The following is a 17,338-nucleotide window of genomic DNA, read 5'->3' on the forward strand; positions in this document are numbered from 1 at the left end:
CAACCCAAATCGAGAGCACGCATGCACAGATGCCTCTGTAGCACTCGGCAGGGATCACCAAAATGGTAGGTAAGGGACAACTTACAAGTATAGCATCTTTTTTATTTTGGACAAAAAACAATGTAGCATTTAGTAACACATATTATTCTGTACTTGCTGCTTGGTCCACTTTAATTAAATTCTTTGTTGGTACCCCCAATGTGTCTGCTTGTATAACTTTGATAGGGACATTAGCCCACAGGCTCCCTCTGATTAGAATGGTTCAATGTACTCTATAAAACTTAGCGCTCTATAAACACGGGAAGTCAATAAACAGTTCCAGCTTGTTATTTTCGAAAATCCCAGCACATAAATGTAAATTTATGACTTATTGAATTTCAGATTCCGCTTGTGTTTGTTTGCGAACCAGTATTTGAAAACAAGATGTTGGAGCCATCAGGGAAAACTCGGCAGATTTGCGAGCACAAATGTGGATGTCGGACGCATGTGCGATTATTCCAAACAACGGGACGTGACGCGGGCACTTTTTATCTGCTCTGTAACACGCTGCTAATCCAGCATAAGCTATGTATACGAATGTACAGGACGTTGATTTAAACGTTGCTTTCCAAGTACGAACTGTGTTTAAGCATGCAGTCCAAACTCCATCAACTTCCAAAGCCATAAAACAACACAGAAGGTATTTGCTGCCTCCTTCTACCTGCAATGTTTTAATTGACATCTCCACTCTGCATTATATACTCATTTTGGATGGCCATGGAAGAGTTTAGTTTGTCTTTTGTTTCCCTTCTTTAAAAGTTCTTTCATCTATCTACACCTTACACTAAATTTGGCTATAGGTCCAAGTCATCCATTGGATTCTGCAGAAGAGGTCTATGTGACCATAGTAAACATAGACATATTTGTTGGTGCTGAAGGGGTTTAAAGTGGTTGTAAACCCTTACAAACCACTTTGACCTACAGGTAAGCCTAGATTAAGGCTTACCTGTAGGTCCAAGAAATATCTCCTAAACCTACATGGTTTAGGAGATATTTACCTGAAGACAGGCACCGCTGTCTACGGCGCATGCGTCGTAAACAGCGGCATGCAGGTGCACTGGGCAAGCCGCAGATCGCGGCGATATGCTGCGAATGTCAGCTCCCGTGCGCATGCGTGGGAGTGACGTCATCGCTGTTCAGGCGAATCACAGCGCCGGAGCAGCGAGACCCATCAAGAAGATGAAAGCTCGGAACTACAGGGGACAGCGGTGACATCGCTGGCTCCTGTGTCAGATAAGTGACACATAATGGACTACTATGCGATGCATAGTAGTCCATTATGCTTTACCTTTGCAGGGAATCAAAGAGGAAGTAAACCCATCAGGGTTTACTTCCTCTTTAAGAAGCCAATCTAAAACTTTCCAATTAATTGTGTCCTACAGTGCCTTAAAAAAAGTATTCATACCCCTTGGATTGTTCCACATTTTGTCATGTTACAACCAAAAACGTAAATATAATTTATTGGGATTTTATATGATAGACCAACACAAAGTGGCACATAAATGTAAAGTGGAAGGACAATTAAAAATGGTTTTCAATTTTTTTTACAAACAAATATCTGAAAAGTCTGGCGTGCATTCAGCCCCCTTTACTCTGATACTCCTAACTAAAATCTAGTGGAACCAATTTCCTTCAGAAGTCACCTAATTAGTAAATAGAATCCACCTGTTTGTAATTTAATCTCAGTATAAATACAGTTGTTCTGTGAAACCCTCAGAGGTTTGTTGGAGAACTTTAGTGAATAACCAGCATCATGAAGGTCAGGGATAAAGTTGTGGAAAAGTTTAACCAATTAAGGACCGGGCCGTGTTGTATACAAGTTAAAAACGTTTTTAAAGAAAAAGATGTAAAAAAAAACTTCTGCGTGCAGCAGCCCCTCACTACCTACCTGTGTCCCAACTTGTTTCAGCGATGTGAACGAGAGCCTCGGCTGTCCTGGGTCTCTTTTGGCTTGGCACGAGGGAGGGGCCAGGAACACCAGCGGAGGAAGATCAGAAATGCACTGTACAAAACCACTGCACAGAGCAGGTAAGTATGACATGTTTGTTAATAAAATAGAAAAAAAAATGGCTTTACAATCACTTTAAAAATAAGGCTCATTGGACAATTTGCAAAATGAAAGTGATCCAAGTCATCTTTCACCAGTTCACCTTCCCCTCCCAGAAACTCAGCTCACTGTAGACATCCTTTCAGGAAGTTACTTGGCAACTCAGCTGACCCTACTCCCCCCTCCCTGCTATGACCTAACAACTCAGCTCACCCTGCACCCCCTCCCAGCAGTGGCTCAGCAGCTGAACTCACCCTACACCTCTTCCAGCAGTGAGTAAACAGCTCACCCTACACCCCTTCCCAGCAGTGACTCAACAGCTCAGCTCACCCCACATCCCCTTTCAGGTGTTACTTAGCAGATAAGCATACCTTACTCTCCCTCCCTGCAGTGACTCAGAAGCTCATGTCACTCTGTTTCCCCCTCCCTGCAGTGACTCAGAAACTCACCTCACTCTGTTCCACCTCCCTGCTGTGACTCAACAACTCGGCTCACCCTACATCCCCTCCCAGCAGTGATTAAACTGCTCACCCTACACCCCTTCCTAACAGTGACTTAGCAGTTCAGCTATATATTGGAAGGGCTGTTCCTCTAGTGGGACTTTGGAAGGTAAGCTCAGCTTACCCTACACCCCCTCCTAGCAGTGACTCAGCAGCTGAACTCACCTACACCTCTCCCAGCAGTGATTCATAAGCCCTACAGCCCTTCCCAGCAGTGACTCAGCAGCTCAACTCACCTGCACCTCCCCAGCAATGATTCGACAGCTCAGCTCAACCTCCATCCCTTCCAGATGTTACTTAGTAGATAAACATACCTTGTTCCCCCTCCCTGCAGTGACTTACAAAATCAAGTCACTCTGCCCCCTCCTCCCAGCAGTGACTTAGCAGCTCAACACCCCCTACTCCCCCCTGCCAGTAGTGACTCAGCTGCTCAGTTCCCTCTGCTCCCCCTCTCCCAGCAGTGACTCAGTATCTCAGCTCACCCTGCTTACCCAGGCTCAGAAGTGAATCACCAGCTCAAATCACCCAGTTCCACCTCTCCCAACAATAACTCAGCCACTTCCTCACTCTACGTCCCCTCTCCTGGCAGTAACTCAAGGGCTCTGATCTTCTCGCTCTATCTTTCCAGCAGTGACTCAGAAGCCTTCCATCCTTCTAATGTAAACACAAAATAGGTGCCCTAGGAGTGGGAACTGAGCTGCTGAGTCATTGCTGGAAGGAGGAAGCAGGAGTGGTTGAACTTCTAAGTCACTGCTAAAAAGAGGGCAGACATGGTAACCTGTGCTTCTAAGTCACTGCCGAAAAGGTTTCTGAGTCGCTGCTGGGTGGAGCATGGGTCGTTGAGTCATTACTGGGAGGAGCATGGGGCATTCAGTCACTGCTGGGGGGAGCACGGGGCGTTGAGTAGATTCTGGGAGGAGCATGGGGGGCGTTGAGTCGCTGCTGGGAGGAGCATGGGGCGTTGAGTTGCTCTTGGGAGGAGCATGGGGCGTTGAGTTGCTGCTGGGAGGAGCATGGGGAGTTGAGTTTCTGCTGGGAGGAGCATGGGGAGTTGAGTTTCTGCTGGGAGGAGCATGGGGAGTTGAGTTGCTGCTGGGAGGAGCATGGGGAGTTGAGTCACCGAGTGCAGTTCTGCAGTGAACATTGTGAATTAATTGCTCCACAGTGCCTGCAGCTACAAAGGTCAGCCAGGGCTTGTCTTAAAGCTAATTTACTCCTTATGCAAACTATAGAAAAGCTTTGGGGTGGTCACTTAGACTTGCAGTTGTGGCCTAACCGGGTGTTTTTACTGCCCCCTTAAGCTACATAGGCAGTGGATGGGGGTGTTCACATGCTGCAGCTGTGACAAAAATGATCCACCCTGCTATGTTTGGCAGGCAGTTCTGACACTGAACGTGACCCATTCAAGCTAACAAGAATGTGACGCAACCACCCCGCAACTGCATGCACTGCGGCCCAATGGTATGGCGCTTACAGGATTAAAACAGGCAGTGAGGAGTCATCATATTACCCCCTCACTGCCTGTCAAACACCACTGAAAACCAATCTTAGCACAGATTGCTTTTTAGAGGCATGGTCATGTTGCTGCATGTCTAAATCTAGCCTGAAAATCCATAGCCAGGGCACAGATTCATTTTAAAGTGGCATTTAATAAGAAATCTGAACTTGTACAAAGGCTAAACAGCTGAGTTCTCTAATGTAGGGTTTTGTCTTCTCTTCTAAAGAAAATCAATCCAATCCCTATGAAAACTCATTGTTGATGAGAAAGAAATAAAGTCTCTTTCAGCCAGCGTCATCTTTTAGGCTTTTCAAACCCATCGGGGTTAACTGGCCCGCCATCAATCCCCACATCTTATAGATAGCAATTTGCTCTCTGGGCCGGTGCGTACGGATTAGCCGACAAGAGAAAGTGGAATATATTTTAGCCAAGTCTACTTCATCACCGTTTCCTATTATAAGAGCACACAGCTTTGTAATTCATTTTCAAAACTTGAGGAGTGTATTAAAAATTGTAATCTCTTCTTACATGCTATCTTAATTGAGTGTAACGTTTGAAATTGGTTTTAAATTTTAAATCAGGTTTTGACTCAAAGTTCTGGCTTCTTCCCCTTCTTTTTTCTCCCCGCTCGCTCTTTACTCGCACCATCTAATTTCCACAGGGGAACATCTCTGACCTCGGGAGACTTTGCGTCTGACTCTTTCCACCCACCGTTGTGCAGTTTCACACTTACGGGCATATTGGATGTATTTTGCAGGAATAGCTACTTAGATCTGTCACGTTGGCTTGTCAGACTTTTTATTGTTTTAAGCTTCCAGAAGAAGATGAGCAAGGAAGAATGCAATTAAAATTTACAAACATAGTTGTTAGGAAGATAGGTGGAGAGAACGATGTAATGTTTTTAAGCATTTGATACATAAAGTAGGCCTTTTAGTAACTTTACAAGTGGGAATGAAATATTGTATCGCCTGCAATTTAAATGTAATTTCATTCATTTTGTTTTCTGTTTTCAGTGTTGCTGCAGTAGGTTCTATACATGGTAAAGATACGCCACTTTGCAGGCAGACTATGGGGACCCCCCCCCCCCCCCCGGCCACTATATTTAAAGGACGTTTTCATATTTATTGTTTCATTTTAAGCATCATTAAAATCACTGCTCCTTAAAAAATGAACACTTTTTTTGCATTGATGCATGCCCCCAGGGCAGTACCCAGTCTCCCATACCCTTTTTATGGCCAATAACTTGCATATAAGTCTTCAAAATTGTCACTTTTGATTTTTCAAGTTCAGGTCATAGACTTTAATAGGGTTGGGGTTCGGGTCAGAACTTTTTATCTGTTCGGTTCTGGTGCAAACCGAAAAGGGGGGTGTTCGGCCCATCTTTACTAACAAGTACCATTATACAGCAATCATATTTTACCATTAAAAAGCAGTCCTTGAGCTCCAGTCCTGTGATTTTGCCCAGACTCAAATGATGCCTCCAGTCTGCTGCAGGCAGACAGAAGCATTTTCTCAGTCTTCCCTCCATCAGTTATCAGAATGCAACATTGTAACACTGTAACACAAGATTGAAGCATAATTAAACCCAAAACCATACATTTAACAAGCTGTATTGCAGTTTACAAATCCCTAGATGTGGTGGCTGCATTCATTTTCCTTTTCTTTAGTCTTTTTTTCCTCTGTTTTCACCTGGTGATCTGGCCAGTAACACACTACTGTCTTGCTCTGGATGAAGGCACAACAGAGATACCTTTGGACAGCAACATTGTCAGTCTCTGGGCAGGGTAACGGTAGATGGACTAATAATATATTCAGATAAAGTAACAAATTGAAGCCAAACTATTGCTCACACTTTTTAAGCAGTTACAGCAACAGTTTATTTTTGGATAAATGCATTACATTAACACAAGCTGATCTTTGTAAGCAGGGCCGCTGATAGAAATCATGGGGCCCCGTACAGCTTACCTGATGGGGCCCCCTTCAGCTCCACCCTGGCCTCGCCCCTGGTCCCTCCTTCAGCCCCGTCCATGGCCCCTCCTTCAGCCCCGCCCTGCCCCTGGCCCCTCCCCAGACCCCACCTTGAAACAAATGCAGGTTTGTCTACAAGTGATAGGCATGAGTGGCACTGTCTGCAGCACATTACGGCATTGACGACATGGGTGGCACTGTCTGTAGCACATTATGGCATTGGCAGCATGGGTGACACTGTCTGTAGCACATTACAGCATTGGCGGCACGGGTGGCACTGTCTCTGCAGGCAGCACATGCGTTATGGGCCATAATGCATGTGCTACTGGCAGACAGTGCTGCCAATGCCGTAACGTGCTGCAAACAGTGCCCGAAGTGACACTAATGGCATAACACATGTGCTACTTGCTGACAGTGCCACCCATGCCACCAATGCCATATTGTGCTGCAGACAGTGCCACCCATGCCGCCAATGGCATAATGCCATTGGCAGCATGGGTGGCACTGTGTCTGCAGGCATCACATGCGTTATGACATTAGCGACATGGGTGGCACTGTCTGCAGCACAATATGGCATTGGCGGCATGGGTGGCACTGTCTGCAGGCAGCACATGTCTTATGGGCCATAACGCATGTGCTACCTGCAGACAGTGCCACCAATGCCATATTCTGCTGCAGACAGTGCCACCCATGAAGAGGCATTCTTTCGCACCCAAAATAGAGGAAATAGTCCCTCCCCTGCTGCCACCTAGTCTGCGGATAGCTATCTGCACCAAAAAAAAAACGTAAAAATAACCGGGGGGTGGTGGGGGCTATTTGGTTGGTAGTTGATTCAGACAGACTCTGATCGGCCATGGCTAGAGGATTTTTTTAATATTAATTATTTATCTGCTCAGCTTGCCTGGGCCCCCCTGCTGGCTGGGCCCGGTACAACAGGGCCAGTTGTACTGGCCTATCAGCGGCCCTGATTGTAAGCACTCCTGTCCTTGGTAAATGGTCTGTCTGAACCCCCTGACTGCTACATCTGTAGGTCAGTTTGTTCTGTTGAAAAACAACAGAGTTACTTGCCATTTCCCCAAGTGAAAGAAGGTCTAAAAAAGAAAACTAATGCAGCATCACATTTAAGAGTTAGTAAGCTACTATATAAAAAAACTTTTGCTTTTGTATTCAATACCACTTTATGTGCTAGAGCAGGGTCAAAGTGTGCCAGCTATTTGCACAGGCACCAGGATTTACATGACTGTGTAATGCCCTGAATAATATTGTGGTGCTGCGCTGTGAACTCTATGACAAATATTGTAAACCACTATAAAAGTGCTAGAGTAGAAATAATCAAACAAGTTGTGCTGTAGTGGGTGCAAATAGATCATGAACTAAAACACGTATCACAATGAATGATGCTAAAGTGCAAAGTGAAACAATGGCTCAGTGCAGTATGTGCTGTAAATTTGATAATCAGCACGTAGTGATATCGAACATAAATACATAAATGCTGGGTGTATACAAGTGCAAATATTGCTGAATGCAATCTAAAACAAAAAATAGATATAACACATTGATAAAAAAAACGTCCAATAGGCCACCCTGGACTCTGATATATAATAGTTCCAATAGAATTGTGGCAATCAAAGATCGTTAGATAAGTGATGTTCCCTTCACGAAAATAATGGCCAATCCACTGCAGTGACACCTTAATGACCCGGCATCGGCCGTTATTTCCAAGTTTCACGGTGAAGGGAAAATCACTTATCGATCGTGCTGATTATCAAGTTTATAGCACATACTGCACTGAGCCATTGTTGCACTTTGCATTTTAGCGCCATATATTGTGATATGTGTTTTAGTTCACAGCGCAGCATCACATTATTCATTCACTTGTTTATCTGCCAAGGATCAGCTAATTAGGTGTTTGCAGCAGTAAACCCTCAGTTTTTTAACTAGTATTTTAATTAGTTGACAGCGTGGGAGTACTATTTATATTTTGATTGTGTAATGCCCTGATGCCCAACACTTGGCCTGCTGACCCTTTGCGTATGGCTCATGAGCTATTGAGCATCAGTTAGATAGTAAAGTGGAGGATGCTGGGCACTGGAACATTCCATGTGTTCCAGCAATTGGCACTGAAAGAAAAAGTGTACTGTGGGCAAAGTTACTTACCTGCTCCTCTGCACAGCTAGACCAGTCCCTAGAAAAAAATTTCCCCCATGCTTTGGTAGACTACGGCCCTGAAGCCATCAATACCGATGCAAGGTTCGTAGCCATTCATTGGATGTGGTGACGTCCAGAGACAGTTCACCACTGAAGACCCATCTGCTGGGGGAGAGGGGAATTGGGTTAAATTGCTTCTCCTCTAGACCAGTGGTCTCCAAACTTCAGCACATGGGTAAGATGTGGTCCTTTGCTTGCCTTTATCCGGACCTTGGGGCACTATCCCTCTCCTGATACAAGACACTTTTTCCTCCCACTGACACCAATGATGGGGCACTATTCCTTCCACTGACACCAATGATGGGGCACCTTTCCTCCCACTGACACCAATGATGGGGGACTATTTCTCCCACTGATACCACTAATGGGGCATTTGTCTTCCCACTGACACCAATGATGGGGCTCTTTTTCTCCCACTGACACCAATGATGGGGCTCTTTTTCTCCCACTGACACCAATGATGGGGCACTATTCCTCCAACTGACACCAACAATGAGACACTTTTCCCCCCACTGACACCAATGATGGGACTCTATTCCTCCCACTGACATCAATGATGGGGCACTATTCCTCCCACTGACACTAATGATGGAGCACTATTCCTCCCACTGACACCAATGATGAGGTACTATTTCTCCCACGGATACCAATGATGGGGCATTTTTCCTCCTACTGACACCAATGATGGGGCACCTTTCCTCTCACTGACACCAATGATGGGGTATTTTTCCTCCCACTGACACCAATGATGGGGCACTATTTCTCCCACTGATACCAATAATGGGGCATTTGTACTCCCACTGACACCAATGATGGGGCACTATTCCTCCCACTGACACTAATGATGGAGCACTATTCCCCCGACTGACACCAATGATATTTGCGTTGGAGGGGTTTTTCATGTGGATGCATATGTTATAAATACAATAGGCAAACCATGCTTGTGCATAGGGTGTTCCTTGCTATGAGTGGTGTTCCATGCCTGTTTTTGTGTCGCACCACCTATATGGACGATTTATTACTGTTCATTTGATACCAATGATGGGGCATTTTTCTCCCCACTGACACCAATGATGGGGTATTTTTCCTCCCACTGACACCAGTGATGGGGCACTATTTCTCCCACTGACATCAATGATGGGGCACTTTTTCTCCCAATGATGGGGCACTATTCCTCCAACTGACACCAAAAATGACACACTTTTCCTCCCACTGACATCAATGATGGGGCACTATTCCTTCCACTGACACCAATGATGGGGCATTATTCCTCCCACTGACACTAATGATGGAGCACTATTCCTCCCACTGATACCAATGATGGTGCATTATTCCTCCTACTGACAACGATGATGGGGTACTATTTCTCCCACTGTTACCAATGATGGGGCATGTTTCCTCCCAATGACACTAGTGATGGGGGACCTTTTCTCCCACTGACACCAGTGATGGAGCATTTTTACTCCCACTGACACTAATGATGGTGCACTATTGCTCCCACTCATACCAACATTTGGCAACATTCCTTTCACAAATACCTTTCACTAATCCTTCTTCCACTGACCACAGGTACTATGTACATCTTCACACTGACAGCCAAGCCTGTACATTGGAGGGCATTTTCTACTCCCACTGGCCACAGTTTGCCCCCCCCCCCCCCCCACCTACAGTCTGAAGGACAGTAATCTGGCCATTTGTTGAGAAAGCTCTGAGACCCCTGCTCTAGATTAAACAAGCTGTACCTGCACTGCAAGGGATCTTTAGTTGTTGGGATTTATGCCTGAGAAGGTTCTAATTTATCAAGGTCTTGGTATATCTAGTAGTAGTTATTCACATTCAACTGAAGGTGTTCTGTAATGTTGAAGATGTTTCATGGCTTTTTCAGTTCATTAGAAGTGAAGGCATGGCCCGGATAAGCAACCAATATTCAGATTATTGTGCAAGCCCAGGTATGACAGGTTCTCTTTGAGGTTAGTGCTGAAAATGATGATTTATCATCTATAGCATAAAATCGCTCAGCGCTGGCGGTTTCTTGGGCTCAGTGTGTGACAGTCAGAGGAAGAAACTGTAACTAGATAATAACATTCTCTCCCCATGGTCCAGTCATTGTCTTCTCGTTTTACAGTGTCAGTCTTCAGAATATCTGACCTTTTCATGGCTACGTTGTGGCATTTAACTAAGAGGAGCCAGTGTAGGAGCGACTCGTACAGGTACTTCTCATCTGTTATCGTATGACAGGTCTCTGCATGAGCCACCCCACAGTACATACCCACAGTCACATAATGAACATCTGCAAAAGATTCAAGAGTACCTCTAGCTTTGGGAAATGTGATATGTTGTGAAGCTGATAAGTGAGAAATATCTTTATTCTGAAGAATTCGATTTTATTCAGATCTACACCTTGCAGTAATGCCTGGTTAAAAGCACACAACACATGTATCATGGTACCATTCGTTGTGAGTGCAATTTTTTTCAGCATCCATTCCATTATGCCTTATATGTTACATTTTCACTTTGTAATCTTCCCTACTGTCCTGCACTGCAGTGTCTGCAAGCCCACCTAATAATCCATCCAGGATTCCTCTAACTGGGGACTTGCCATCACAGCTAACAGGGACAGGCTGTCAGAGGCTGCATCATCTAAAAAACCCCAAACTTATGCCATTGATTGGCTGGTTAGAGATTCTATCTGCACATGGTTATTGGTTACAGCAACTATGTGACCACCACCTCACCCGTTTCCCAGCCATGGCTGAACTAAATTTGGAGGATGGAGAAACCTTGAAGCAGTGAATAAAAAGAACACCTTAGTGGCAGATTTAACATTGGTCCATGGTGCCCAACCTGTGACCAGAGCCACATATGACCTTTTGCCACTTATCATGTAGCCCTTGAAGCATATGCAGACAATACTACTAGCTTTTAGGTTTGGTTTATTTTTTATACTGTTTTTCACTATTTTCTGTTTTATACGTCAGTTTTTTTTATTCATTCATTCATTCATTCATAGCACTTTTGTAGCGGTCTCCCCAACTTCCAAGGACCTGATGGTGACCTACAGAGCCAGGAAGAACTGACATTCCTCCTTAGAGTGCAGGTTACTAGGCATAGTGGGTCTAGAGCAAGGTGGAAAGATTGGGCTCCAGTCACTTTTTGTAAAAATTAATAAAGAGATTTTATTTCTCTTAACAGGAACAGTGGGAGAGAGGGTAAGGGCACAGGACACCCCGAGGCAAATGCAACAGCAATTAGGCAAACTCCACAGACAAATATAGAACTAGGGAGACAGCAATACAGAAAGAGGGCTATCTCCTATAGCAACAACTTCCCTCACAATAATTCCACTGTAGCTCTTCCAGTTTAACTCACAGTATCCCACTGTAGATCTTCAAGCTCAGCTCGTCGTCTCTCACTAGACTTCTTGGACCCTCAGCTACCTGCTGGATCCCTCGAGCTTCACCCACAGCTAACCGCTGTACTTATCTTCAAGCTTTACTTACAGCTACCTGCCATACTCCTTCAAGCTTTACTCACAGCTAACCGCTGTATTCCTGGATGAGTCCCCACTGAAGCTTTCTCACTTACTTCACTGTCCCTGGCTAGTGAAGCGTCTGCTTTGGTACTCCATCAGAACTTCATCCCTTCCAAACTTGCCACTAGTAACAGGAGTGGTCATCCCTCTGGCAACTGCTTCTCCTTTACCTCCTGCAACGAACAGGCACCCCTCAGGCTGAGCCTCTAACACATGTAGTTGTGCCCCAGGCTTCGGGCTTAACCTCTGCTGCTTCTCCTTTGCGGACCCTTGAATTACTGGATAGGCCTCATGTAGACCTAGCAACCAGCAGGACATCTGGATAGGCATCAGGCTCCAGACCTAGCAGCCAGGAGCTGTTTGACACACATCCACCCAGGCTGCAGCATGGGGTGGTAAGAACCCCAATCACCTGACTCCTCCCGAATAAATAGCCTATCCCAGCATGCAAAGCGGCCAAAAGAAACGCCCGCTAATTGGCTGAGACAACTTATTTACTCATCACCTGAATTCACCGTAATCCATCATCCTAATGTCAAAAGCAACAGTGCCACCTATTGACAGAAGAGAGAGACCACAAATTGAACTCAGACTTAGGACAGGAATCAGTAGATCAAAGATTACCAATTAGCCTGGCTAGTTACCACCTAGCACAACTAGATTTAATTTGTTGCACAATTGCAGCAAGTCCACATTGCATGAGTCCAGATCAACATTCTGCAAGTCTGCTGCAAGTTCAGAATCAGTTATGTTGTGCAATAGTCATCCCACCACAGGGGTCACTGTGGCGGAATTTTCATGCTGTAGAGTTGCAGAGCTCTTTCTGTAGACTTACCATTGCAACTTTGCTTTTGCTAGAGACTTGTCACGGAAATTTGCTACAAATGGAAAAGTGTCAACTAGAACTTGTGCTTCAAGTGCTCTGCAAATGTACAACTTGTCAGTGAAAATGTCCAGCAAGCTAACAGACTTACAATTCAACACTGCCACAAACTTGTGGCTAGTTACCCTTGTTATCTGGGTAATTACTTACCTGAGCCTCATCTCTCTCCAGCGATGTCCACGAGTGTCTTAGCTGTCTGGAACTCTCCTCCTGATTGGTTGAGACACAGCAGCGCCATTTGCTCCCACAGCTGTCAATAAAAGTCAGTTAGTCAATCAGGGAGAGAGGGGACAGGGCTGGGTTGGGGGTCCGTGTCTGAATGGACACACGGAGTTGTGATTCGGCTGGGTGCCCCATAGAAAGCTGCTTGCTGTGGGGGCACTCTAAAGGAGGGAGGGACCAGGGACAGCGAAGAGGGACCCGAGGAGAGGAGGATCCAGGCTGCTCTGTGCAAATCCACTGCACAGAGGAGGTAAGTAGGGATGAGCCGAACACCCCCCGGTTCGGTTCGCACTAGAACTTTCGAACGGACCCCAAATTTGTACGAACGTTAGAACCCCATTGAAGTCTATGAGACTCGAACGTTCGAAATGAAAAGTGCTAATTTTAACGGCTAATATGCAAGATACTGTCCTAAAAAGGGTTTGGGGACCTGGCTCCTGCCCCAGGGGACATGGGTCAATGCCTAAAATGTTTTTAAAAATGGCCGTTTTGGCGGGAGCACTGATTTTAATGACGATTAAAGTGAAAAAAAAAGTGAAATATTCCTTTAACCACTTTCAGACCGGACCATTTTGCTGGTAAATGACCAGAGGTCTTTTTACACTTTGGCACTGCGCTGCTTTAACTGGTAATTGCGCGGTCATGCAATGTTGTACCCAAACAAAATTTGCGTCCTTTTCTTCCCACAAATAGAGCTTTCTTTTGATGGTATTTGATTGCCTCTGCGATTTTTATTTTTTGCGATATAAACGTAAAAAGACCGCAAATTTTGAAAAAAAATGATATTTTCTACTTTTTGTTATTAGAAAAATCCAATAAACTCAATTTTAGTCATACATTTAGGACAAAATGTATTCAGCCACATGTCTTTGGTAAAAAAAAAGTCAATAATTGTATATTTATTGGTTTGCGCAAAAGTTGTCACATCTACAAACTAAGGTACGTTTTCTGGAATTTACGCAGCTTTTAGTTTACGACTGCCTATCTCATTTCTTGAGGTGCTAAAATGACAGGGCAGTACAAAACCCCCCCAAATGACCCCATTTTGGAAAGTAGACCCCCTAAGGAAATTGATAAGAGGCATGTTGAGCCCATTGAATATTTTATTTTTTTGCCTCAAGCGATTGAATAATGACAAAAAAAAAATTTTTTTTTTTTTTTTACACAAAGTTGTCACTAAATGATATATTGCTCACACATGCTATGGGCGTATGTGAAATGACACCCCAAAATAAATTCTGCTGCTTCTCCTGAGTACGGGGATACCACATATGTGGGACTTTTTGGGAGCCTAGCCGCGTACAGGGCCCCGAAAACCAAGCACCGCCTTCAGGCTTTCTAAGGGCGTCAATTTTTGATTTCACGCCTCACTACCTATTACAGTTTTGAAGGCCATAAAATGCCAAGATGGCACAAAACCCCCACAAATGACCCCATTTTAGAAAGTAGACACCCCAAGCTATTTGCTGAGAGGCATGTTGAGTCCATGGAATATTTTATATTTTGCCACAAGTTGCGGGAAAATTACAAACTTTTTTTTTTTTTTTTTTTTTTTCACAAAGTTGTCACTAAATGATATATTGCTCATGCATGCCATGGGCATATGTGAAATGACACCCCAAAATAAATTCTGCTGCTTCTCCTGAGTACGGGGATACCACATATGTGGGACTTTTTGGGAGCCTAGCCGCGTACGGGGCCCCGAAAACCAAGCACCGCCTTCAGGCTTTCTAAGGGCGTAATTTTTTGAGTTCACTTCTCACTACCTATTACAGTTTTGAAGGCCATAAAATGCCAAGATGGCACAAAACCCCCACAAATGACCCCATTTTAGAAAGTAGACACCCCAAGCTATTTGCTGAGAGGCATGTTGAGTCCATGGAATATTTTATATTTTGCCACAAGTTGCGGGAAAATTACAAACTTTTTTTTTTTTTCACAAAGTTGTCACTAAATGATATATTGCTCACGCATGCCATGGGCATATGTGAAATGACACCCCAAAATAAATTCTGCTGCTTCTCCTGAGTACGGGGATACCACATATGTGGGACTTTTTGGGAGCCTAGCCGCGTACGGGGCCCCAAAAACCAAGCACCGCCTTCAGGCTTTCTAAGGGCGTTACAGTTTTGAAGGCCATAAAATGCCAAGATGGCACAAACCCCCCCCCCCCAAATGACCCCATTTTAGAAAGTAGACACCCCTAAATTTAGGGGTACACTAGTGAGACTAGGTAATAAATGGCGGGTGCCCTGAAACTATAAAAAAATAACTAACCAACCAGCGTCACCTGTAACAGTTATATGGTGATCACTGGTGAAAGGGTTAACTAGGGGGCAATCAGGGGGCTTTATGCGGTAGTATATGGGGGTCCCTGGCGCTATAAAAAGCTGCGGCGAACCTAAATACCTACCTGCCTAACTAGCGTCACCTGTGACACTAATACAGCGATCAGAAAAACGATCGCTTATTAGGCTGGGTTCACACTGGAGCGATGCGGGAACGCCACGAATGCGCGGCGGGTTCCCGCATCGCATGCCTCCCGGCGGCAGTTCACACTGCCCTATGCGAACTGCTGGGAGTGTCAGTGAAATGTTAATGACACCCCCAGATCAGTTCGCATATCGCAGTGCGATCTGCAAACTTGGATCGCATGGTGTGAACACCCATGCGATCCGATTCTGCTGCGGACCAAAAAAAGGGTCCCGTGCGAGTTTGCGGCGGGTGCGACACGAATTCAGCCATACTATCTGTATAGCTGAACTCGAATCGCACAGAGATCGGATGTGATTTGCACTGCAGTGCGGTGCGAATCACATCCGTTCTCATAAACCGCTGCAATGTGAACCCAGCCTTAGTGACACTGGCGACGGGGGGTGATCACGGGGTTAAACCTTTATTGGGGGGGTTAGGGGGGTACCTTAGAACTAAAGGGGGCTAACCCTAACTGCCCTAACAGTTATTAGTCACAAATGACACCTGCCGGGTGATCAGGGGGTTAAACCTTTATTAGGTAATAAATGGCGGGTGCCCTGAAACTATAAAAAAATAACTAACCAACCAGCGTCACGGCATGGTGATCACTGGTGAAAGGGTTAACTAGGGGGCAATCAGGGGGCTTTATGCGGTAGTATATGGGGGTCCCTAGCGCTATAAAAAGCTGCGGCGAACCTAAATACCTACCTGCCTAACTAGCGTCACCTGTGACACTAATACGGCGATCAGAAAAATGATCGCTTATTAGGCTGGGTTCACACTGGAGCGATGCGGAAACGCCGCGAATCCGCGGCGGGTTCCCGCATCGCATGCCTCCCGGCGGCAGTTCACACTGCCCTATGCGAACTGCTGGGAGTGTCAGTGAAATGTTACTGACACCCCCAGATCAGTTCGCATATCGCAGTGCGATCTGCAAACTCGGATCGCATGGTGTGAACACCCATGCGATCCGATTCTGCTGCGGGCCAAAAAAAGGGTCCCGTGCGAATTTGCGGCGGGTGCGGCGGGTGTGGCGGGTGCGGCGGGTGCGGCGAATGGCTGAACTCGAATCGCACAGAGATCGGATGTGATTTGCACTGCAGTGCGGTGCGAATCACATTCGTTCTCATAAACCGCTGCAATGTGAACCCAGCCTTAGTGACACTGGCGACGGGGGGTGATCACGGGGTTAAACCTTTATTGGGGGGGTTAGGGGGGTACATTAGAACTAAAGGGGGCTAACCCTAACTGCCCTAACAGTTATTACAGTCACAAATGACACCAATGCAAAAAAAAAAAAAAAAAAAAAAAAAATGACATTGGTGTCACTGTGACTGGGGGGCAGGGGTAATTGGGGGGGTGATCGGGGGGTAAAGGGGGGGTGTGAGTGTGCCTGGCATGTTCTACTGTGTGTGGGATGTGTTGGTGCAACTCACTGATCCGCTCTCCTCCGTGTCGGAACGAAAAATACCGACACGGAGGAGAGAATACATCACTTCCTCTCCTGTGTTTACATTACAGGAGAGGAAGTGATGTCACCGGGGATTTCCATTCGTCGGGAGCGATCGCGAGGGGGTGGCCATGAATGAATGGCCGTCCCCTCGTCCGGGATCGCTCCCGAACGAAAACCGACCGCCGCAGGCACCGGGCGGGGGCCCGATCGGGCCCCCGACCCGCGGGAGGCAAAGGACGTACATATATGTGCTTATGCCTGCCCGTGCCATTCTGATGACGTAGATCGGCGTGAGGCGGTCGGCAAGTGGTTAAATATGGTGCCTGGGGGGTGTCTGTAGTATGCCTGTGAAGTGCCACGTGTTTCCCGTGTTTAGAACAGTCCCTGCACAAAATGACATTAAACGGAAATAACACCATTTAAAACTGCTTGCGGTTTTAATGTTATATCTGGTTCCTGCAATATGGTTGAAAATCATTGAGAAAAATGGCATGGGTAGCCCTCCCTGCCCAT

Source organism: Lithobates pipiens, unplaced genomic scaffold (assembly GCF_037356315.1).
Source record: "Lithobates pipiens isolate NorthernLeopardFrog02 unplaced genomic scaffold, aLitPip1_a1.2 Scaffold_8, whole genome shotgun sequence".
Lineage (NCBI taxonomy): Eukaryota > Metazoa > Chordata > Amphibia > Anura > Ranidae > Lithobates > Lithobates pipiens.